Source organism: Phascolarctos cinereus, unplaced genomic scaffold (genome assembly GCF_003287225.1).
Source record: "Phascolarctos cinereus isolate Bilbo 61053 unplaced genomic scaffold, phaCin_HiC Scaffold_726;HRSCAF=1367, whole genome shotgun sequence".
Lineage (NCBI taxonomy): Eukaryota > Metazoa > Chordata > Mammalia > Diprotodontia > Phascolarctidae > Phascolarctos > Phascolarctos cinereus.
In genome coordinates this window covers 99,667,737-99,692,864 of record NW_027556098.1, presented here as the reverse complement: position 1 = coordinate 99,692,864, position 25,128 = coordinate 99,667,737, and the positions used below count along the sequence as shown (strand labels likewise).

The 25,128-nt window shown below is 35.8% G+C and overlaps 1 pseudogene; it reads right to left on the bottom strand.

Annotated features, from left to right (window-relative positions):
- Window positions 1-22,942: 22,942 nt before the first annotated feature.
- On the bottom strand, window positions 22,943-23,609 carry LOC110222252 (large ribosomal subunit protein uL1 pseudogene; annotated as a pseudogene).
- Window positions 23,610-25,128: the final 1,519 nt, after the last annotated feature.

The window sequence follows — 25,128 nt, the reverse complement described above, 5'->3', positions numbered from 1 at the left end:
TTTACACTCCGTCCTTCAGGCCATACATTTTTCAATAGTAAAGCAACAGGAGACATGTGTTTGTTTTATCTGATATGAATGTGGAGCAAGGAGAATCTGATGAGGATAGATGAATACACATCTATTGAGCTTTTATAGTAAATTGTATAGAACTCAGATTGAAGAAACTTATTGAGTAACTGGGGTAAACAATATACCTCTACATGCTAGGGGTGGGGCTGTTTAGGGAAGGTTAGCATAAGAAGATGGAAATTTAAGTAGTTTTTAAAGAATGGCATAGTTTGAGACAAGTAGATAATGAAATTCCAAGTGGGAGTGAGATTTTCATACCTTAAGGAAATATGTGAAAGCAGCAATCAATTTCTACCATGCATTCTGAGAACAATAAATAGATCAGAGGTGTTGAGGAGCAGGCAGGGGTATATGGGAGTCAGCTTACTACCAGTTTAAAAGAACAATTTATTAAATTTCCAGTGTGAGTATTTAAAACTCATAAATTGGTATATACCATAGATCATAGCTAGATTTATTGTTTTGTTGATTACCTAAACTTAGAAAAGTGATAGAGAAAAAGTTAATAATCCAGATAAAACTGAAAAGTGTGTTTGAGTCCAGGTCTGATTGTTAAATATTTACCAGCACACCCCTGAGAGTGAGTAGTAGGGGATAAGATTGGAAAAGTATGGTCAAGTCTTGAAAAAGTAGTTCTGAAAAACGAGCTTACAATCATGAGAAAAAGTGTTTAGTTTCTCTTTAGGTGACCAATGTCAAGGAAGGTGAAGATGAAGAAATGCCATTTGGATTTGGTGACTATTGACCTAGGAAAGAGCAGTTTCAGGGGAGCACTGAGGGTGAGAATCCAGGCTGTAGAAATTTCAGAAATGAATGAGAGAAAAAGAAATATAGGAAACAAATACACCACTAAGTTGAAAACTTGGTGGTAAAAATAAGATGGTGAGGGGGCTCCTCTAAAATGTGATCATAATCCCCTTCAACTTTAAGCGTCTTGTGATTCAGTAATAATAATAATAATAATAATATAATAATAATAATAATAATAATAATAATAACAGCTGACACCGAAATAATACTTTACAAAAATTGTTGAATTTGATCCTCACAACAATCCTGTAGGGTATGTACAATGTGTGCTACTATCTCCATTTTATAGATGAGGAAATTGACACTTTGAGATGTTTAATCACTCACTCATTGTCACAATGGTAATGGAAATCAGACATGGACTTCAAATGTAGGTCAGGTTCTGAACAAACTCCTACATTTTACCTTTATACCACTATTGCTCAGATAGGACAATGGTTAGAGGCAGAAATAGTTCAAATATAAAGCAGACAGTAAGAAAAATAAAAGGTGAGAAAATATTTAATTGATTGATTAGAAGTAACACATTTTTATAGTATTTTAAGTAATACTAAGAGAGCCAATAATGAGCTGAGGGTGGAGATGAATGCTAAAACAATGAGAAAAGTGTTTTGTTTATTTTGTTAGTGTTTTTTCTAAAAAGTGGAGAAAAGAGCTAGATCAAAAAAGAAATGGATATGCTGCTTATAGTGGATGAGAAATGGTAATGGCTAATGTTAAGAAGGATATATTACTCAAGACTTACTTTTCTTCTGTTTTTATGTTCCAAGGATACTCCTTCCATAAGGATGGGAAAACAATGGAATAAGTGTCTACTGTTGGGGGTATATAAGATAATAGTAATGGACAATGTTAAGAAGAATGATTATCTCAGCTTTTATTTTCCTTATCTTTTAACTTCTTAGGCAAAGTCTCCTTCAGGGACTGGAAATCTAAAAGGAGATAGTCAGAAAGCATCTTACTGCTCTCATCAAAATTGAAGTCACCATGCTCAGATGCTATAGTACTGAAGAAACTGGCAGATATAGTTGATGAGCAACTTTCAGTGATTTTGAAAGAACAGGAAAAAGAGAGAGGTGACACAGAACTAAAAAAAAAAGCCAAATATTGTTAGTGTTTATAAAAAATAGAAAGAGGCAAATCTATAGACCAATGACACTGTAGAAAAATGAGCTTGATTTTTTACTTGAAAATTTTCTAGAACATGCTGTTTAAAGACATGGTTTGTGAGCACTTAGAAAAATGGTAAACACCAAAATACATAATGGTTTCATAAAGAAGAGAAAGCATAATCTTATCTCAAGTTTTGGCAGGATACCTTGGTAGACTAGGGTCATGCTGTAATATAACATACTTAAATTTACCAAAACTTCTTGACAAAATCTTATTTATACTTATGGATAAAGATAGAAATATGTAGGCTAGATAAGAGGGGTCAAACTCTCTGGGACAAACTAGATTAAAACATAATTGGGAAATGTTTAACAAAATAAATAACATTAAATAAATAAATAATAGATAAATAAATACAACACACATAATATTGAATTATGGTCTTCTAAATCTATATGTCATCTGAGGGATCAGTTTTTATTTGAGTCTGACACCATTGTGTGAGATTATAGTAGCATTTGTAGCATTTGGTAGATTTTGCTGATGAATAACCAGGTTGAAAGACTAGTCGTTTATAATTTGGAGGTAAGGATTGGGAGAGATCTCAAGTGAAGTATCAGAGGGAACTGTCCCTGACCCCACTGTACTCAATAATTTTTTATAAATAACTTGAATAAAAGGACAGGTGTTTTGTTACGTTTACAGGCAGCATGAAATGTGGATAAATAGCTAATATATTGGATGATAGAATCTGAATCCAAAAAGATCTCCTCAGTCTAGAACACTGAGCTAAGTAGAATGTGAAGAAATGGAATATTAATGAATGTAAAATTCTACATTTGAACTCCAAAATAATCTCAAATACAAGACGAAAAAATGGCTAAGCAATAGTACATCTGAAAAATATCTGAGGATATCAATAAACCACAAGGTTAATACAAGTTAACTGGGTGACAGGATGATGCCCAAAGTTAATGGTGTCCTAGGCTGGATGGTAAGAGACATAATGTTTAGAATAAAAGTAGGCAATACTTCTAATATGAAGTGGTCAGGCCTCATCTGGAACATTATGTTCGGAACCCATAAATAACATGTGTTATGTCCAGGAGAAGATAACCAAGGTGAGATAGCATGCTATAAAAGAATTCATTAAAGGACATGGGGATGTTTAGCCCGGGAATGGGAAGGTACAGTGGGTCTTGCTGGAGCTCTTAAGTATTTGGAGAGCTCTTGAGAGAGAGATAAAACTTGTTCTATTTAGCCCCAAAGAGTAAGATTTCCACTTCCAATCTAGCATGGTAAATAGGAATCTGGCTTCAGAATCAGAAAGGCCTGCTTTCAGATTGCACCTCTGACATACTGTCTCTGTGACTCTGGGCAAGCCACTAAACTTCTCAGTGACCCCAGGCAGCTCTGACTATAAGTTGCAGAGAAGGTGCCCACCACAACTGGTAGAGACTATTTCCTCACCTAGGAGATCCTCATACTAATGAAATCACAAGTGCCTATCCCTGTTACTATCAAATGAGACAATACTATGCGAAAGTGCTTTTGCAACAACCAATGCCATAAAATAAGTAAATAATAATAATAAGTTAATAATAATAACAAAACAGAGAATTGCAATTTAACCTTATATTAATGTGCTCTCTTTTATGATATACTTGGATCCCTCTGTTGCTTTGCAAAATCTGTAGCAAAAAAATCATAGGAGAGAGAAACTTTGTATCTTTGTTTGCAGATGAAGGCCAGTCTGTATGCGCCTTCAGTCTCCTATAATTCCGGTTTGACAAATTTTCCTATACTTCAGCAGACCTAGCCCATTCCTAACTAAAAGGTTAATCTTCTTTTGATTCAGGCAGCCTTTTGAGTCTGGCATGCAATTTATGACCAAGACCTCATAGCTTCGGTTTAGAAGTAAGGTGAGGGGGAAACCAGTAATGTGGGATCAGGAGGTAGATTATTGTAACTCTTCTTATACTGCTCTTCTCAATTTCGCTTCTTCAGATAATGCCACTTCCATAAATCAGTACTATCAGGTGTTGAAGTTTCTAGTCAACCTGCTTCTCCATGACAACATTCAATGTCATTGGCTGTTTTTTAGGTGCTGGATCCCTCATACGTCCTTGTTGTTTTTGTTGTTCAGTCATTTTTCAGTCATGTTTGACTCTTGCTGACCCCATTTTGGGGGTTTTCTTAGCAAAAATGCTGGGATGGTTGCCATTTCCTTCTCCAGCTCATTTTATAGATGAGAAAGCTGAGGGAAACAGGGTTAGTGACTTGTCCAGGGTCACACAGCTAGTAAGTGTCAGGTTGGATTTGAAGTCAGAAAGACAAGTCTGACTTCAGGCCTAGCACTCTATTCACTGTACCACCTAGCTCCCTTTATACAGCCTTGCATTGATTTTTATGTTTTTGTTTGGTTGTATTTTGCAGAGAACAAGTTGTGAGGTTTTTGCATCACTGGTTCCTCAACCTGAGATTGGGGAATGTCTTTTTTCCCCTGTAAAATGTGAATATCCTGGTTACTAACTTTATTCATCTAGTTCTTTGTTTGTCATGATGCTTGTGCTTTGGGGACTTATCATCCCAGTAGGGTCCTCTGGGTAGACACATGAAATGGAAAGTTAGTAAAGGAGGGTATTCTTTTTCAGATACTGATTGGTCTCTGTAGCCACTGGGATCCCTTCCAACTTTGCAATTGTGTGATTCTCTGATGAAGATAAAGACCCCTTAAGGTCATCTGAAGCCCCATCTTGCAGGAGCAACTCCACTCCTACAAATCAATCCCTGACTCCTCTACATATTCCTTACTCTGAACTCGTATTTTGTAATCAATACCATGCAGTTTAACGCTTAGTTGTTCTCTATTTGTTTTCTGCGTCTTTGTTTGCTTCCTCACTTAGATGGTAAACTTTTTAAGGGTCAGGGTTACGTGACAGCCTGCATAGTATACTGCCAAAAGCAATAAAATAGGAAGCAGAAGGCCTGTGTTTTCAACCTTGTGTTGTTACTTTGCAGTTGTTTCTTCACCTTTCTTTTTTCCTCAGTCACCTCATCTGTAAAATGAGTGAGGTCAAGGGGTCTTAACCTATGTCAGTGTCATGGACCCCTTTGGAAGTCTGGTCAGGCCTATGGGTCCTTTCTCAGAATAAAGTGTTTTTTGGGTTTTAAGTAATTGAAGGAAGTAAAAAAATTGATTGGAAATTACTGAAAATAGTGTTTTATCTCATCCACATTCATAGACTCCCTTAAATCTATGCACAAATGCATTAGCACTGTATTTTACAAACCCTCAGACAGGATTATCAATGGATTCTCTTCTACATTAAAAATTCCACAAACATTTTCTTTTGTGTCCCCTTACCCAACCCCTAATGAATAGTACCATCCCTTGTACATTTGCTGTTCAGTTGCGTCTGAATCTTCCTGACTCCATGTGGGATTTTCTTGGCAAAGACACTGGAGTGGTTTGCCATTTGCTTCTCCAGCTCATTTTATAAATGAGGAAAGTGAGACAAACAGAGTTCAGTGACTTGCCCAGGGTCACACAGATAGTAAGTGTCTGAGGCCAAATTTGAATCAGGAAGATGAGTCTTCCTGACTCCAGGCCTGACACTCTATTTACTGTGCCGCCTAAATGCCCTCCCTTGCACATAGCAGATGATTAATAAATATTTGCTGAATTAATGAATGACATAATGAAGTTAATACATAGTCATAATAAGAGTCCAAATTTCTAGACTCCAATAATTGGTCCTATTTACTAGGCCAAGCTGGCCTTTAAATGATTGTATAGCACTTTAATGTTCATATAACAATATTTTCTGCCCTCAAATTTACTTTTACTGAATTATGAACTCTGGTAATTATTACAACAAAGTAAAATGCTTCCAAAACAAAAACCCCATTTTGCAATATGCTAGAGAGGAAAGTAAGGTAAAACATTGAACAAAGATATGAGTACAATGTTATCTCACTGCCTACAGTTATTCCATTGTGTTTGCTAACCTTGTCTTGTAAATGGAATTTCAAGTTCCAGTTGGCACTGAATACTGGCAGCAACTACAAAAGTTTCCGCTGTGGTGGTCAGCTGATTGAACCTTTCTTTGTTCCAGTTCAAGTCACCTGAAATAACCATCTCCCCAAATATAAACAATAGAAAAATTATGAATCAGGTGCACATTTCTTAAAACATGGCACATCCTAGTAATACCTTTTATAGTTCAGTAGGTGAAAAAAAAATTTGGAGCTCAAAAATGTCTGTCAAGCTTTATATCTCTATTCACGTATTTTAAAAATACTTTGTAATTTTTAAGTTTACTTTATAAGAAGGGGGGATGATTTCTAATACTTAAAGTTTTGTAGAAAGCTTCTATTTTCTTGGTTTCAGTTAGTTTGTCTTCATTGGCCATGCAAATAATCCGGTCTTGCCAATCATCTATCAATCATTTTTAAGCTTGTACTTAATTTTTTTTAACCTTTGGGTAACTTAAAATGTTTTCTCAATGATCTCCTTTTTTTACTCCAGTTATTTCCTGAAGACATTCCCCCAACATCATAATTGCCCTTGTAACAAGGCAAAATAATCCAGCAAAAATAAATGGTCCAAATAACCACATTCTATGCCTGTAACCCTCCACATATTTTCTGAAAGTAGGAAAGTATATGTGATTATCTGATCTTAGAAAACAAGTTTTATTTTTAAAATTAATCAGAATTCATCTGCTTTAGTGTTGTCTTCATTTCCTTTATTGTAGTCATTTTCTATATCATTCTCATTTCTGCTTTCTTTACCAATAAACATTTGTTAAGTTCTTAGTTCCTGATGTTTAGTAGATTCTAGGTGTCTATCAAAAAGTATACAGGATAATTGTTGTGTCTGGGAGTTTACAATCTAGTTGGAGAGACAAGCCACACACACAAAACTATTACAGAATAAGAAATCAAGTGCTAAATGATGGGGTGTAAATAATAAAGGTAATGAGATTTGAGATAAAAGAAGGCTCCCCAGGGGACTGAGTGGTCAGGGAAGTCTTTTTTTTTTTTTGAGTAGTCAATAGGGATGACTTGCCCAAGGTCACAGAGCTAGTAAGTGTCAAGTGTCTGAGGCTGGATTTAACCTCAGGTCCTCCTGACTCCAGGGCCAGTGCTCTATCCACTGTGCCACCTAACTGCCCCCAGTGAAGTCTTTAGAGCGGAAAGCAAGATTTGAGTTGCATGTTGAAGTCCTTGTAGGTTGGATTATAAGACAGGTGGTAAGGAAGGAAGTTACTTACAATATGAGTATGAATTAGCATCATACTGTTTAGAGAACAATAAGAAGGCTGGTCTGGCGGGAGCAATTGCTTGATGCTGAGAAATAGTGGGAATATTTCTCAGATAGTCTGTCTTTTGACTAGTGGCACTCATTTAAAATTTTGTCCAGGAATAGGGGTGTGTATAAAAGAGATTTGCCTCTTGTAAAAACTAATTGGACCATTAAGTGACAAAATTTATGTCAGACTTCAGAACCTAAGAAACATTTACTGGTCACAGTGTAATCTATCTTCCTTGTTTTTAGCTGTCATCTTTCTAGAAGGCTTATTCTCTTTCTTTGCAATTTGAAGGACATTGTGCTCTTTTGGATAACATTGAATGCAATGTCAAGAAAACTGGGTTCTAATTTTGGCTGATTTTCTTTGTGAAAACTATCGTATTATATTTTTAAAATGGATATATTAGCTAAATATGTTAAAAATCATATAATTATAGATGGGATTTGAACCCAATTCAAATCAATAAGCATTTATTAAGTGTCTGCTATGTGCACATTTTGTGACCTTAGACTTAACCCTGTTTGCCTCAGTTTTCTCATCTGTAAAATGAGCTAGAGAAGAAAATGGCAAACCACACCAGTATCTCTGCCAAGAAAACACCAAATGGAGTCACATGAAGCATCAGACACAACTGAACTATTATGCACATCACTATGTTAGGCATGGAGGAAAACAACACAAAATCAAAGACAGCCCTTTCGCCCAAGGAAGTTCCATTCTGCTATAAAAGGAAGATGTTACAACATCAATTAATTCAGAAATCAGTAAGATATATTAAGATCCTATTGTAAAATGTAAAAGGCACTGTACTAGACACTGGAGTTACAAATATAAAAGAGACAGCCTTTGCCGTAAAGGTACTTACATTCTACTAGGTTTAAACAACATAAAAGATGTAATTTGAAGCAAGAGAGAGCACATTTAACTAGAAGAATGAAGATAGCTTTCTGTGAAGAGGTTTTATCTAAGCTGAATCTTAGAGGAGGCTAAAGACTCTGAGACAGAGGTGAGGAGGTAATGTCTTCCAGGGATAAATGATAGCTTGTGCAAAATCACAGGCCCCAAAATTCTTGGAAAGCTGAATTCAGAGAAGGGAAAGTAGGCTAGAGTACAGAATTTTGTAAGGAATTAATATGAAAAAAATATGTCAAGATAGGCTGAAGCCAGGTGGCAAAGGGCTTTAAATTCTGAACTAAGGCAGTTGTATTCTATCGCAAAAGTAATAGGGAGCCACTGAAGATTCTTGAGTAGAGGAGTGACATGGTCAGACCTGTGATTTAGTAAGACTATTGTGGAAGCCCTGTGGAAGTTTGCAGAGTGGAGAGACAGGAAGAGGAGAGTTCATTTAAAAGGTTATTGTGATATTTTAAGTAAGAAGGACCTGAACTGAGATAGCTATATAAATCAAAAAGACATGAATATGAAAGATGTGGAAATAGCACTGAAAATTCTTGGCAACTGACTGGATTATAGGGTCAGAGGAAGATTTAAAAAATTAAGGATTACTTTGATTGTGAACAAAAGGAGCTACACACAATAGAAATAAGGAAATTTGGAGGAAGAGTTTGGGACAGTGGGAGGTAAAGGTAGACAAGTTTAAGACATGTTGAGTTTGAGATGTCTATGGATGTTCAGTTGGAGATTTTTAGCAGGCATCTTTTGCTAATATAATTGAATCCATGGGAATTAATGAGATCACCAAGAAAGAAAATGTAGTTAGAGAAAAGAAGAGAACCCAGTACAGAGCTCTAGGAAATAAATCATGGTCTTACATCTAGAAGGAACATTAAGATATTATTTGATCCAGACTTAAGATTTCAGGTAGGCAATGTGTTATTATTTGCATTTTATAGATGAGGCAACTAAAATGTAGAAAAAGTTAAGTGACTTGCCCAAGGCCAAAAGTGGTAGAAAGAGGACTGGAACTTTGATATCTAATAGAGTATTTTGTTTATCATACTACTCTGTCTCTGCCCAATATAGTATCACTGTTTATTTATTACCTTTTCAGGACTTGTTTTATTATTGTCCATCACTCAATCATTCAGTACCATTTAGTAAACATCCATCATGAAGGAGCTATGTACAAGTGCCGAAGAATGAGAACAGTAGGTAGATGGGCAGAATAACACAGAGGACAGTCTGATTGGGGGGTAGTCTATGGCTTAATAGGGAATGAGTTGGGCTACAGGATCACAAAGTGGACAAAAATAGAACCAATTCCTGTAGAAAACAATTATGGAAGCAAGCCCTTCCCATTTCAGTACCCTAGAGCAATCCCTAGTTATGAAACTATGTATGTAGGGACTTCTCATTGTGGCAGAGCTAAAGAGTTTGAGAAGAAAAAAATCAAGGAGTAAAAGAACAGGATCTCACAATAAAAGTTGTGTTTTCATGAGTACTGTGTCTCACCATTTCTCTCTGGATAGTGTCTATGGTAATAAAAACTATTGTTTGTACTATTTTCCAAGTGAATGTTTCATTTCTTAAAATATTCTAAGCGAAGACAATGAGTTTGGCTGTCATAAGCTCCATTTTCAAATTAAAATGTGCAAAAGAGCATCTGGTCATTCATTCTTCATGGTTCTTTGTGTTCATTCTGAGCAGTGGTGGTTTCCTTTGTAAACTATTCTAACTTTATGATGTGAATATGCAATGAAAACCCACACTTTTCAGATGCAAATGAGATGATTTCAGATGTTTGTGTCAAGTGAACATAATATTAGAAACTAATGCTAATCTGTATGCTCCAGTTAATTCTTCCCAAATATTAGCCTGATATAACTCTAGATATAGTATTTCTGACTGCATGGGGAATTTCATTAATTTTTTAAAATAACTTCTTTTTAAATATGAAAGTTATAAGTTATAGAATTATAAGATATAGAGTTTTAAAAGCATGTGGCAAATGGCCCTAAGTTTTCAACAACTATTTGGGGGAATTGAGGTATCATTATTATCATAGCCTACTGAAGACATAGTCCTGGACATCAGGTAAGCTATCATCTAGGTTCTTCCTTACGTATGTATATCCTTCAAAAACATTTTGTAAATCTATTCTCCTAGGGGATATATCTGAGAGTTATTAAAATATAACAGCATGTTAAAGATAACTTAATCCTGTGATCATGTTCACTCATATATCATCTAACCTATGGAATTGCCTTAAACTGACCTTAATTGCTGGCTTTAAAAAACTCATACTGATTATCTTGAGGCAGGTAGGTGGTACAGAGCATGGCATATCAGACTTGAACTCAAGAACATTCTTCTTCATGGATAAAATCTGGCCTCAGATACTTACTAGCTGTGTGACCCTGGGCAAGTCATTTAACCCTGTTTGCCTCAGTTTCTAATCTGTAAAATGAGCTGGAGAAGGGAATTGCAAACCACTCCGGTATCTTTGCCAAGAAAACCCCAGGTAGGGTCACAAAGAATCAGACATGACTGAATGACAACAACTGATCATATTAAGCCACTTCCTAACAGTCAGCAGGTAGACACCAACTTTTCTTTAAATTTTCCAGAAATTTCAGCCATCCATTCTAACTAGACAAATATGTATTCAGTTTAGCACAAAAGATTTCCTAATAAAAGAAATAAAGCCACGGCAAATTGAGAAATAAAATAAAAGCTAGTCTCTCAGGAAATATATGATGTCATTGCAAATATTCCCTTTGATTACTGAGACACAGATATATGGTGTTTTCTCTAATAAGAAGAAACAATCATAAGTTGTCTTGGTGCCTAAAAAATTCATAACTGACGTGAGTTGCTTTGATTTTGCTGATTTGTTATTAGCCAAAATTAACGACTGATCACAAAATACTTAAACCTTAGAAATCTTATTAATATGATTTTTAAAGAAGAAATCAATTTGATTGTGGTATATCTAAACGGCCAAGACCTTTTAAACTGAGGCATCTGGACAGACTGTTGCATTGCAGTTCTGTGACTGTGTGCAGTGAATTGCTTTCTATAAGCCTTTTTTTTCTTTTTCTTTTTTGTTTTTGATATAAATTTATTTATTTTTAGTTTTCAATATTCACTTCCACAAGTTTTTGAGTTCCAAATTTCTCACCCCTCCCCCCATCCCAAGATGGCATGCATTCTGAATACCCCTTCCCCTGGTCTGCCTTCTCTCCCCCTTCTATTTTCCTGTAGAGCAGGATAGACTTCTGTACCCCATTTCCTGTATTTCTTATTTCCCAGTTGCATGTGAAAACAATTTTTTTAAAACATGTGTTTTTAAAACTTTGAGGTCCAAATTTTCTCCCTTCCTCCCTTCCCACCCACCCTCACTGAAAAGGCAAGCAACTCAATATAGGTTGTACATGTGCAGTTATGCAAAACACTTCCTTAGTACACATGTTGTGAAAAACTAACTCTATGTCCCTTAATCATATCCTGCCCTCCCATTTATTCTGTTCTTTCTTTTGACCCTGTCCCTCCTCAGAAGTATTTGCTTCTGATTACCCTCTTTCCCAATCTGCCCTCCTCTCTATCACCCCCTGCTCTCTTGTCCCCTTCTCCCCCTATTTTCCTGTAGGGTAAGACAGATTTCCATACCCAATTGAATGTGTATGTTATTCTCTCCTTAAGCCAAATCCTATGAGAATAAGATCCCCTCATTCCCTCTCACCTTCCCCTGTTTCCCCTCCACTGTGAGAGACTTTTCTTTTCTGTTTTTTTTTGTGAGATAATTTACCCCATTCTACCTCTCCCTTTCTTCTCTGAGTATCATCCTCTCTCATCCCTTAATTTTATTCTCCAGATATGACCCCTTAATCTTCAACTCACCCTGTGCTCTCTCTCTCTCTCTCTCTATCTATATATGCATACATACATACAATTTTTTTCCTTCAACTACCCTAATACTGACAAAGTCTCATGAGTTACAAATATCATCTTTCCATGCAGGAATGTAAACAGTTCAATCTTAATAAGTCTCTTATGATTTCTCTTTCCTGTTTACCTCTTCATGTTCCACTGGAGTCCTGTATTTGAAAGTCAAATTTTCTGTTTAGCTCTGGTCTTTTCATCAGGAATGCTTGAAAGTCCTCTATTTCACTGAATGACCATTTTTTCCCCTGAAGGATTATACTCTGTTTTGCTGGGTAGGTGATTCTTGGTTGTAATCCTATCTCCTTTGCCCTCCAGAATATTATATTCCATGCCCTGCGGTCCTTTAATGTAGAAGCTGCTAAATCTTGTGTTATCCTGATTGTGTTTCCACAGTACTTGAATTGTTTCCTTCTGGCAGCTTGTAATATTTTCTCCTTGACCTGGGAACTCTGGAATTTGGCTACAATATTCCTAGGAGTTTTCCTTTGGGGATCTCTTTCAGGAGGAGATCTGTGGATTCTTTCAATTTCTATTTTGCCCTCTGGTTCTAAATATCAGGGCAGTTTTCCTTGATAATTTCTTGAAAGATGATGTCTAGGCTCTTTTTTTGATCATGGCTTTCAGATAGTCCAATAATTTTTAAATTCTCTCTCCTGGATCTATTTTCCAGGTCAGTTGTTTTTCCAATGAGATATTTCACATTGTTTTCTAATTTTTCATTCTTTTGGATTTTTTTACAGTGTCTTGATTTCTCATAAAGTCACTGTCTTCCAATTGCTCTATTCTAATTTTTAAGGAAGTATTTTCTTCAGTAATCTTTTGGACTTCCTTTTCCATTTGGCCAATTTTTCTTTTTAGGGCATTTCTCCTCATTGGCTTTTTGGACCTCTTTTGCCATTTGGGTTAGGCTGTTTTTTAAGGTGTTATTTTCTTCAGTATTTTTTTGGGTCTCCTTTAGCAAGCTGTTGACTTGTTTTTCATGATTTTCTTGCATCACTCTCATTTCTCTTCCCAGTTTTTCCTCTACTTCCCTTACTTGCTTCTCAAAATCCCTTTTGAGCTCTTCCAAGGCCTGGGACTGATTCATATTTTTCTGGGAGGCTTTGGATGTAGGAGCTTTGATTTTATTGCCTTCTTCTGGTTGTATATTTTGATCTTCTTTTCACCAAAGTAAGATAACATAGTCTGACTCTTTTTGCACTGCCTGCTCATGATCCCAGCCAATTACTTGAGTTTTAAACTCCTTGTTAAGATAAGAGTCTGCTTCCAATGTGGAGAGTGTGCTGTCCCAAGCTTCAGGGGTTTGTGTAGCTGTTTTCAGAGATACTTGTAGGGACGTGTAAATTTTCAGTTCTTCCAAGGTGGTATGATAAGGGGCGAGGTGTTTACTCCTTTCCTGGCCTGGGACCACAAGTATTCCTTTCTGTCCTGGAACTGTGAGGAGGGGTTTCTCTCCACAGCCACTACAAGCTCCACCAAGCCAGCGCTCCTCCTCACCCCGGCACTGCTGCCCAGAACTGTGACCCAGATCCACATGGGGCAAAGCAAGAGATTCCTGCCTCAGCACTGGCAAAGAGATCCCTGCAGTCCCTCTCTGATCAGCCACTGCATTCCCCCTCAGTCTGTGGGCCAGAAGCTTGGGAAGCAGCTGCACCCCCAGGGCCAGGCTCTTGGGGAATGGAGCTGAGACCCCACCTTCCTCTCTGACCACCAACAGAAACAGACTTTTTCCCACTGACCTTCCAAGTTGTCTTTGGCATTGGTGGATTGAGGAGTCTGGAAACCTCTACAGCTGCCCTGCGATTCAGTCCTCTGAGGCCTTCTCCAGGTTTGCTGCAGCCTGCATGCCCACACTGCGCTGCACTCCCAGCCCGTTGCGATACACCTTTCTGATCAATTATCCATGTTGTCTTGGGCTGTAAATTTGTTTCACTCTGTCTTTTTGTGGGTTCTGCTGCTTCAGAATTTGTTTAGAGCCATTTTTTATGAGTATTTGGAGGGGATTGGGGGAGAGCTCAAGCAAGTCACTGCTTTCACTTTGCCATCTTGGCTCCGCCCCCATATAAGCCTTTTTGAAAACTATGTTTTTAAATATGGGAGTAAAGAGTATCTAATTTGGAAGAGTGACTTTCTTATAGACATTGAATGTTGTGTTTTTGTACTTCAAGGTCATTTGTAAATTTCTGTGATTATAAACTATGTGAGACCCATTTCCCAACACTTGAAGAACATCACTTTTCACCCATCCATGACATAAATTATTTCATTATATTTATTTCCTGAGCTGCCAAATGTACAATTAAATGCTTCACTAATAATCTTCTGATTTGGAGATTAGAGAGACAGCTTGACACAGTAGAGAAAATGCTGGAGAAGATGTCATGAAGACTCAAGTTCAAATCTTATCTTGGATACTTATTACCTGAGTGACCTTGAGTAAATCATATGATATCACTGAGTCTCAATATCCTCATCTGCAAAATGGGGGTAATAATTACACCTTCCAGAGAGGACTGTGGTAAGGATCAAATGAGAAAATGTGTAAAATGCTTTGCTAACATGAAAGTGTTGTATAATTAGTTATCATCATCATCATCATCATGGTCTTCAGCATTATCATTAAGGATGTCACATTATGATCCTGATGAGATGAAAGTCCAGTCTGATCATATATGCTAGATTTGTAGATGAATAGTAGAGTCATTCAGAAGAAGAAACTAATGAGTAGACAAAATGATATAACACGTGCTTTGTTTCATTATAAGATTTTATCATCATTGGTCAGCATAATTATACCAGTATCTTACTTTGAATGAGCATGAACTAAGCAAAATGAGTAACATGCGAAATAATAATAGTTCACATTTGTTTAATGCTTTAATTGTTATTGTGATTTGCATACATTATCATGTTTTATTCACATAGCAGCCCTATGACTTACTGTGGCTCAAATAGATTAAGTGACATCTGTTGGGCCACAAAAATACTAAATTCTAAGGCAGTATTAGAAACCAAATCAGTTGATATTCTTCGAATTGTACAAGAATAATCTATAAAAAGTGGGTATATTGGAGAATATTCTTTAAACCTTTCTTAGAAATGACAGAATTCTTGGTTTTACATGATGATATTTCAATACTTCTAATTAAAAATTACATACCATGATTTTAATTTTTCTTAGTTACTGTAACTTCAAGATTTAGGTGACAAAAAATATAGCAACTAAAGAATGGTTTACCTAATAAAAATCAATGCTATCATAAATATATAGATAGAGTTATAGATGGATATAGAGATAGATAATACAGATATGCTCAAAAGAAATACAGAATAATTTTAATGTGTGGCGGCGATGGAGTGCGTGGAGAGATCAATACCTAAAGGGGTTCTGGAAAGGCCTTGTGTATGTAAGAGATGAAACAAGAATGAAAGAGAATTAGAGATGCTAAGAGGCAAAATGGAGAATATCTTGCACATAGTAGAAGCTCAATCAATGTTTGTTGATTCAGTTAGAATGCATGTTGTAGGCACAATCGTGAATGACCTTTATGAATCCTAGAGATGTATGAAGGATGTGGTGTCATTGGCCTTTAGAGGTCTTATCACTTCATCTCATTTTGCTAAGCTTTTAATTTTTTTTTTAAATTTTATTCACATATTTTAAATCATGGAAGATTTTTTTGGCGGTGGCAGGGGCAAATAATAAGAATGAGTCATTTAGAAAACATGCACAGAATAGACCAGAGAGTGGTTTGGGGTCAGTCACAAACAAGTAGAACAACTGTGATACAAAAATACTGATTTTATGTTTTGTTTTGTTTTGTTTGCAGTTTCATATGCAATTCCATTATGCCTCCCTCCCCCCCATTCTTTGTATGAGGAAATGATCATGTTAATTAGTATTGTTTTCCTTTGGTTTAAACAATTAATTAATTTATTTTTAGTTTTCAACATTCACTTCCATAGGATTTTGAGTTTCAAATTTTCTCCCCATCTCTCTCCTCCCCAACCCCAAATTGGCATACATTCTGCATTCTCCTTCCCCGATTCTACCCTCTGTTCTATCACCCCTCTCTTCTCTTATCCCCTTCCCCTTCTATTTTCCTGTAGGGCAAGATAGAATTCTATATCCTGCTGCCTGTATATTTTATTTCCCAGTTGCATGTGAAAACAATTTTTAACATGCCTTTTTAAAACTTCGAGTTCCAAGTTCTCTCCCTTCCTCCCTCCTCACCCATCCTCATTGAGAAGGCAAGCAATTTGATATAGGTCATACGTGTGTAGTCATGCAAAACACTTCCATAATAGTCATGTTGGGAAGACTAACTATACTTCCTCCAACCCATCCCACTCTCCTATTTATTCTATTCTCTCCTTTGACCCTATCCCTCCTCAAAAGTGTTTGCTCTTGATACCCCCCTCCCCAATCTGTCCTCCTTTCTATCATTCTCCCTCTCTTAGCCCCTCTCCCCTATTTTCCTGTAGAGTTAGATTTCCATACCCAATTGAGTGTGTATGTTATTCCCTCCTTAAGCCAAATCCAATGAGAATAAGATTCACTCATTCCCTCTCCCCTCCCCCCCCTTCTCCTCATCATAAAAGCTTTTTCTTGCCTCTTTTATGTGAGGTAATTTACCCCATTCTACCTTACCCTATCTCCTTCTACCACTTCAATCCTCTCTCACCCCTTAACTACCCTAATACTGAGAAAGGTCTCTTTCGTATTTATCTTTCATGCCTCTTTTGAGTCTTATATTTGAAAGTCAAATTTTCTATTCAACTCTGGTCTTTTCATTAAGAATGCTTGAAAATTCTGTATTTCATTGGATGTCCATTTTTCCCCTGAAATATTATACACAGTTTTTCTGGGTAGGTGGTTCTTGTTTTTAATCCTAGCCCTTTTGACATCTGGAATATCACATTCCAGGCCCTCTGATCCCATAATGTAGAAGCTGCTAAATCTTCTGTTATGTAGATTGTGTTTCCACAATACTTGAATTGTTTCTTTCTGGATGCTTGAATTTTCTTTTTGACCTGGGAGCTATGGAATTTGGCTATAATATTACTGGAAATTTTCATTTTGGGATCTCTTTCAGGAGGTGATCTGTGGATTCTTTCCATTTTTATTTTACCCTGTAGTTCTAGAATATCAGGAGAGTTTTCCTTGATAATTTCTTGAAACATGATGTCTAGGATCTTTTTCTGAACCTGGTTTTCAGGTAGCCCAATAATTTTTAAAACTATGTCTCCTGGATCTATTTTCCAGATCACTTGTTTTTCCAATGAGATATTTGACATTGACTTCTATTTTTTTTCATTCTTTTGGTTTTGTTTTATAATTTCTTGATTTCTCAGAGTCATTAGCTTTCATTTGCTCCATTCTAATTTTTAAGGAATTTTTTTCTTCAGTGAGCTTTTGGACCTTCTTTTTCCCTGGCCAATCCTGCTTTTTAAGGCATTCTTCTCCTCATTGGCATTTTGGTCTTGTTTTGCCATTTGAGTGTGTCTATTTTCTAACATGTTATTTTATTTAGTATTTTTTTTCGGGTCTGCTTTAGCAAGCTGTTGGTTAATTTTTCATGATTTTCTTGTATCACTCTCATTTCTCTTCCCAATTTTTCCTCTAGTTCTCTTACTTGATTTTCAAAATCATTTTGGGCTTTTCCATGGCATGAGACCAATTCATATTTTTCTTGGAGGCTTTGAATGTAGGAGCTTCGACTTTGTTGTCTTCTTCTGAGTGTATGTTTTGATCTTCGTCACCAAAGTAAGATTTTATAGTCTGAGTTTTTTCTACTGCTCGCTCATGTTTCTAGCCAATTACTTGACTTTTTAACTCTTTGTAAAGGTAGGGCTCTGTTTCCAGTGTGGAGAATGTACTGTCCCAAGCTTCAAGGATTTTGTGCAGCTGTTTTCAGAGATACTTCTAGGGACCTGTAATATTTCAGTTCTTCCAAGTTGGTATGATCAAAGGAGAGGAGTTTACTCCTTTCTTGGCCTGTGCTCTGGTCTATGAGTGACCACAAGCACTCTTTTCTGCCTTGAAACTGAGACGAGAGTTCCCTCTTCACTGCTGCCACAAACTTTGCCATGCTAGTGTTCCCCCTTGCCCCAGCACTGCCACCCAGAACTGTGACCCAGATCCAAGCATGGCAAAGCAAGAGAATCCTACCTCAGCACCAGCAAAGAGATCTCTGCAGTCCTTCTCTGATCACCTCTCGACCTCCCCACCCTCTGTGGGATGTGAGTTGTAGAAGCAGCCACTGATGCTGCTCTCCTGGAGCTGTGCCAGGGCTGGGGCCCGACTGTGCTCTTCTCTCACCGAGGTCTGACAGACCTTTCCTACTGACCTCCCAAGTTGTTTCTGGTGTTTGTGGGTCAAGAAGTCTGAAAACCACCACAGTTGCCCATGTTTCAGTCTGCTGAGGCCTGCTTCAGGTTCACTGGGGCTTCATCTGACTGCATGGACCACACTGAACTGCACTCTTCTCCCAAACCGGTGGAACCAAACTTTCCCAATAACATTCCAGGTTGTCTTGGTCTGTAAATTTGTTTCACTGTCTTTTTGTGGGTTCTGGTGCTCTAGAATTTGTTTAGAGCCATTTTTTATAGGTATTCGGAGGGATTTGGGGGAGAGCTGAAGCAAGTCACTGCATTTGCTCTGTCATCTTGGCTCCACCCCCTCATTTTGCTAAGCTTTAAAATGCTGAAAGCTGGTGTTGAAAGTCATGGTCTTTTTGAGGAAAAGTGCTATGGAATCATTAGTAATTTGCATGATCTGGGACTCACAATATAGGAAATAATAGAGATAACATTGCATATGAATCCAAAGGTCAACATTTCCTTTTGGGTGTAGCTAATTTGCCAGGTCTATACTGGAATAAGTTTAGGAGGTTTTAAGAACCAGCCCAATGCATATAAGCAATGTGAGACTTTTGTGGTGAAAGCATTGATGTTGATGAAAATGCTCTACTCATTGAAGCCATCCAATTGGCAAAGCAGTCATTCAGGCCACTTGCTGGGCCCTCATTAGTGTAGCCATCATTCAAAGCACTGAAAAAATAATGTGTTTATAAACAACTACTTTAGAAACACTCATACACCCAAGTTTTCTTCATGAGAATAAACTGGAAAAATATTTTATCCTTCCAGGCTAACAAGACAACTAATTTTAACTTATGAAAGTTTAAGCCCTATTTCCAGGCCCCATCTGTACCCAAAAAGAATGTTGGATTATGAAACCTTAAATTTAATTTAGTAATTGTAAGCTCTTAAAAGACTCTCCTTATTTTCAAATTAGATGATGTCTTATTTTAAAACTTCACATTAAATATCCATACAATTAACTATACTTAATAATTGATTTCTTTAAAAACATTAGTTCAATTTATAAAGCATCATGACACTTTTTCAGCATCTCTAAGTCCCTATCTAGAGTCTCTGTCCATTCATTCTCATTCCTTTTCCCTCATAATACAATGCCTTTCAAATAGAAAGCACTTAATCTTAGTGATTAATGTAATGAGAGTTAATAGGCACACATTTTTATTAGAGGATTTGCTGTTGTTGTTGTTGTTGTTGTTTCGCATTATTTCATAAAAGACTCCCCCAATTTCTTATAATTCACATATTTGCCCCTTTTAACTGCTCTATTGTAAACTACTATGTTAGAACAGGCATTCCAATATTGGTACACATTTAAGTTGCTTTCAGCTTTTTTTGTTTGTTTTGTTTCATTTTTGGTAATTATGTATGATGCTGCTATGATGTTATTTAAATATTCAATTCTTATTTTCTTTTTATAACATTATTAGGATAGATCCCTCACAAATAAATTATTGGGCCAAACATTATGCTTATTTTTATGTCCTTTACTATCTACTAACTGATTGCTTAATAGAAAGAGTCTACTTGTTTGCAAATCCATCAGAAATAAATAAGTTCAACTGTTTTGCAAAACTCTGCAAGCATTGCTCTTCATTGCTTTTAGTAATTTTTAAAACAAATTTAATGGATGTGAATCAGAATCTAAAAACTGCTTTGATATGTACCTCCATGACCACTGGTATTGTTGATAACTTTTTTCAAGTAGTTATTAATAAAATTTTTTTTTCTTCCTGAAAATTCTGTACATATTTGTGAATACATTATCAGTTTTGAAACTAGTAAATACCATGTGGATTTTTAAATGATTCTTTTTCTTTTTTAGTTTTTTTGGAAGGATAGCATCATTGTCAGCATCAAGGATATTATTTAGGATAGCTAAGTTTGTATATTATTGACCATAACTATTTTCTAATCGATTATCTGTTATTTTATTTATATTTTGAGATGATTTTATTTTATTTATTAAGTTGAACTTGAGGATCTTTAAAAAATTCTTATTACCTAGCACATTTCTTCAGACTTTAATGATTCCCCTTTTGTTGAATCTATTGTTGCATTTCAAGAAATTCTACTCCTCTTCACAATGGATAAAAAAATAGCATATCCTCCTGCCTTCACCTTCACCTTTTCTAGATTTTTAAAAAAATGTTTAAGGCTTTTGTATAGGTTTAATTTCCAAAGATATACAATATAAGATGTGAATTAAAATTCCTTTCTACCATATTGGCAACCAATTTTATTTTTAAAATATTGTATTTTTCCCAATTACATATAAAGACTGGTTTTAGCATTCATTTTTAAAAGTTTTGAATTCCAAATTCTCTTCCTCCCTTCCTCTCACCTCTTGCTGAGACAGTAAACAGTTTGATATAGGTTATATATGTGCAATTATGCAAAACATATTTCAATATTAGTCATGTTGTGAAAGAAGAAATAGGCAAAAAATCTCAAAAATAGAATGAAAAATACCCTGCTTTGATCTGCATTCAGATTCCAACAGCTCTTCTTCTGGAGGTGTACAGCATTTTTCATTATGAATCCTTTGGAATTGTCTTGGATCATTATGTTGCTCAGAATAGCCAAGTCATTTACAGTTGATCATTAAGTAATATTGTATTATTGCGTCCAATGTTCACCTGGTTCTGCTGACTTCATGTTGTATAGGTCAGTGTAAGTTTTTCCAGGTTTTTCTGAAATCTGCCTGTTCATCATTTCTTTTTCTCTTTTTTTTTTTTGCCTTGTGGTGAAGCAATGGGGGTCAAGTGACTTGCCCAGAGTCACACAGCTAGTAAGTGTCATGTGTCTGAGGTCAGATTTGAACTCAGATCTTCCTGACTCCAGGGCCAGAGCTCTATCCGCTTTGCCACTTAGCTGCCCATGCCCATCATTTCTTATAGCACAACAGTATTCCATTAAATTCATATACAACAACCTGATCAGCTATTACTCAATTGATGGGCATCCCTTCAATTTCCAATTCTTTGTCACGACAAAAAGAGCTGCTATAAATATATTTGTACAAATAGTATGTTTCCTTTTTTTTTTTTGTCTTTGGGATATGGTAGCAGTATCACTGGATCAAAAGTTTTAAAGCCCTTTAGACCTACTTCCAAAATGTTCTCCAAAATGGATGGATCAGTTCACAACTCTATCAATGGTGGATTAGTGTGTCAATTTTCCCATACCTGTACAAACATTTGTAATTTTCTTCTTCTGTCACATAGGCCAATCTGATAAGCATTAGATGGTACCTCAGAGTTGTTTTAATTCACATTTTTCTAAGGAAAAATTATTTAGAGTCTTTTCATATGACTATAGATGGTTTTGATTTCATCTGCCTTTTCTGATCTTTTAACCATTTTTTAATAGAGGAATGACCTGCATTCTTATAAATTTGACTGCTATATTCGAGAAATGAGGCCTTTATTAATTCCAACTTTCTGTTAAAATTGTTTCACTGCTTTATTTTTTCCTTCTCTTTGTTGTATTTGGTTTTGTTTCTGCAAAACCTTTTAAATTAAATATAATAAAGTTATGTATTTTATATCTCATAATGTTCTCTCTTATCTTAAATTCTTCCTTTCTCCATAGATTTGACAAATAAACTATTCCTTGTTGTCCTGATTTGTTTATAGTATCACCCTCTATGTCTAATTTATGTACCATTTTGACCTTATCTTGGTATAGAGTGTAAGATATTAGTCCAGGGATGGGGAACCTACAGCCTCAAGGCCAGGTGTGGCTGTCTAGGTCCTCAAGTGAGGCCCTTTGACTAAATCCAAACTTCACAGATTTTTTCTGTGTTGAAATTCTGTTGCAATCATGCAAAGTATATTTCAATATTAGTCATGTTGCAAAAGAAGAAATAGACAAAAAATAAAATTAAATTAAAAATAGATTTGTTCATAATAGCCAATACTTTTAAAATACTCTTTATAGTATTACACAATAAATATAAAACTATGAATACCTTTTGCTACAGCAATGCTGCTACTATATCCCAAAGACAAAAAAAAAAAAAAAGGAAACAGACCTATTTATACATCCAGTATTTAAAAAAATAGCTGTGTTCTGTGAAGTTTGGATTCAGTCAAAGGGTCACACTTTAGATCCTAAAGGGCCACACATAGCCTCAAGGCCCCAGGTTCCCTACCCCTGTAGTCTGTTCCTAGTTTCTGCCATATAGTTTTCCAGATTTCCCAGCAGTTTCTATTAAATAGCAAGTTCTTGTCCCAAAAGCTTGGGTTTTCAGATTTATCAAACACTAAATTAATATGGTAATTTACAACTATGTCTTGTGTACCTAATCTGTTAAACTGATTCACCACTCTATTTCTTTACTGGTACTAGATTTTTTTTTTTTAGCAGCTTTTGCCATTTATTAACACCATGTTGATTTAATACAGCTGCTGGGGCTTGCCCATGGTACTCTTGATATATAATGCCGTCATATTTTGCCAGTTTTTCTTCAGCAGAGAAACCAAGACTTGATAGTCAAATGGATATTGTAGATAAGTTCATCATCTGTCATCTTCACATGGTCAACAGCCACCGCCAGGCACAGTGCCTTCTTCATCTGGAACTTGATAGTAGATTTAACCTTATCAACCTTTGCCACCATATTCTCATTGTGGGTGAGCAGAGATGGAAACTTGCCAGCTTTTTTCAGACCAGGCCCAGGATTAGAGGGATTTGCTTGATCAATGACTCAGAGGCCAAAAAGGCACCATACTTTTTAGCCAGCTTCTTGACCAATTTCTTGTTCTTATTCAACTTCTTCAGGGCCTCAATATCCATGTGGGGTATTTCTACAGCTTTGACCTCATCACAGTACTGCTGGTCTTCCAGGACACACACAGAAAAATTAGGTCAGGGTGTGGATTTGAGCCTGATGGTGTCAGAGAGATGTTTATCCTTTTGGGGATCATAGTTCTTCAGACTGATCTGTAGCACCATGGTTTCCAAAAACTTTCTGTGTTTGTGTTGGGTTCCATTCAGAACCTCCTGCACAACTTCATAGAGTGTGCCATGGGAAAAGTACCAGATTGTTTTGATGATAAACATTTTATAATAAAGTTTGAGATTTGGTATGACTAGGCCACCTTCCTTCAATATTTTTCTCATTAATTCACTTCATATTCTTGATCTTTTGTTTTTCCAGATCAATTTTGTTCTTATTTTTTTCCTAGCTCTATAAAACTTTTTTTTTGTAATTTTATTGGCACTGAATAAGTAAATTAACTTAGGTAGAATATTCAGTTTTTAATTTTTTATACTAGGCCTGTCCATGAAAATTTGATATTTTTATAATTGTTTAGATCTGACTATTTTTGTGAAGTGTTTTGTGATTGTGTTCATATAGTTACTGAGTTTGTCTTGGCAGGTAGAATCGCAATTATTTTATATTGTTTACAGTTATTTTAAATGGAATTCATCTATCTCTTGCTGTTGGACTTCGTTGGTAATATAAAAATGCTGATGATTTATGTGGGTTTATTTTATGTTTTATGACTTTGCTAAAGTTGTTCATTATTTCTATTAGATTTTTAAAATACTTTACATATACCATCATATCATTTTCTTATTTTACTAATTTATTGCAAACTTAAATACACAATAAAAAAAGAAAAAGAAATATACACTTAAATACAAAATAATAAAAGGAAAAAAAAACATTGCTATGTGCAAAGCAGAATGTGAGAGGTTTCAAAACATACGGCAACAAAATTTCATTTCAAGAAAGTCTATATTGTATTCAGAACTATCCATCTCTTCTTTGCTTCCTTGTAAGTTTTCTTTTCTTCTTTGATATGGACTTTTTACTTTGCAAAATTCTACTCCTGATCTTTACTTTATGCTTGTGTATATCTTATTTACTATCTCTCATGATTCCTCTACTTTACTTATACCTACTACTACCTTGCCCTATTATTACTCAACCTACTCCCCTCCAAAGATCTCTCCCTTATCTTTTCCACTCCATCTTTCTCCTTGTTTATATTTGAATTTAGAAGACTTTTATAGCTTTCCAAATATATATATTTCTTTCTTTATCCCACTCCCATTAATCTAGACACACTTCTATGTCCCCATTTATTTTATTCCATCACTCTTTTCCCCTCCTTTATCTTCTCCCTCTTCCCCTTCTTAGATTTTTATTTCTTTCTCAATTTAGAAGACTTTTATACACACACACACACACACACACACACACATACACACACACACACATTGTTCCCTCTTTAACTCATTTCTGATGAGAGTAGAGCTTCAGAACTACTTGCTCTCCTCCCCCATCTAATTTCTGTGTCAGTTGTTCCTATTACATCTCATTTGTATAAGACAATTACTCTGTTGTTGTTGTTTTTTTTTACCTTTTCCTAGATGGAATTACTTTTTAGAATAATATCAAACATAGCTCTACCCCAATCTTTCTTTCAAACTCCCCAGTTACTAATTACAATCTCAGACATACGGTTTATATTTCTTCATATAAAAAGTAAGTGCTCTGTCCTTATTGAGTAAATTGTAATTATTCTTTGTTATTTACCTTATATTTATCTTGGATCTTGTGTGTCAAATT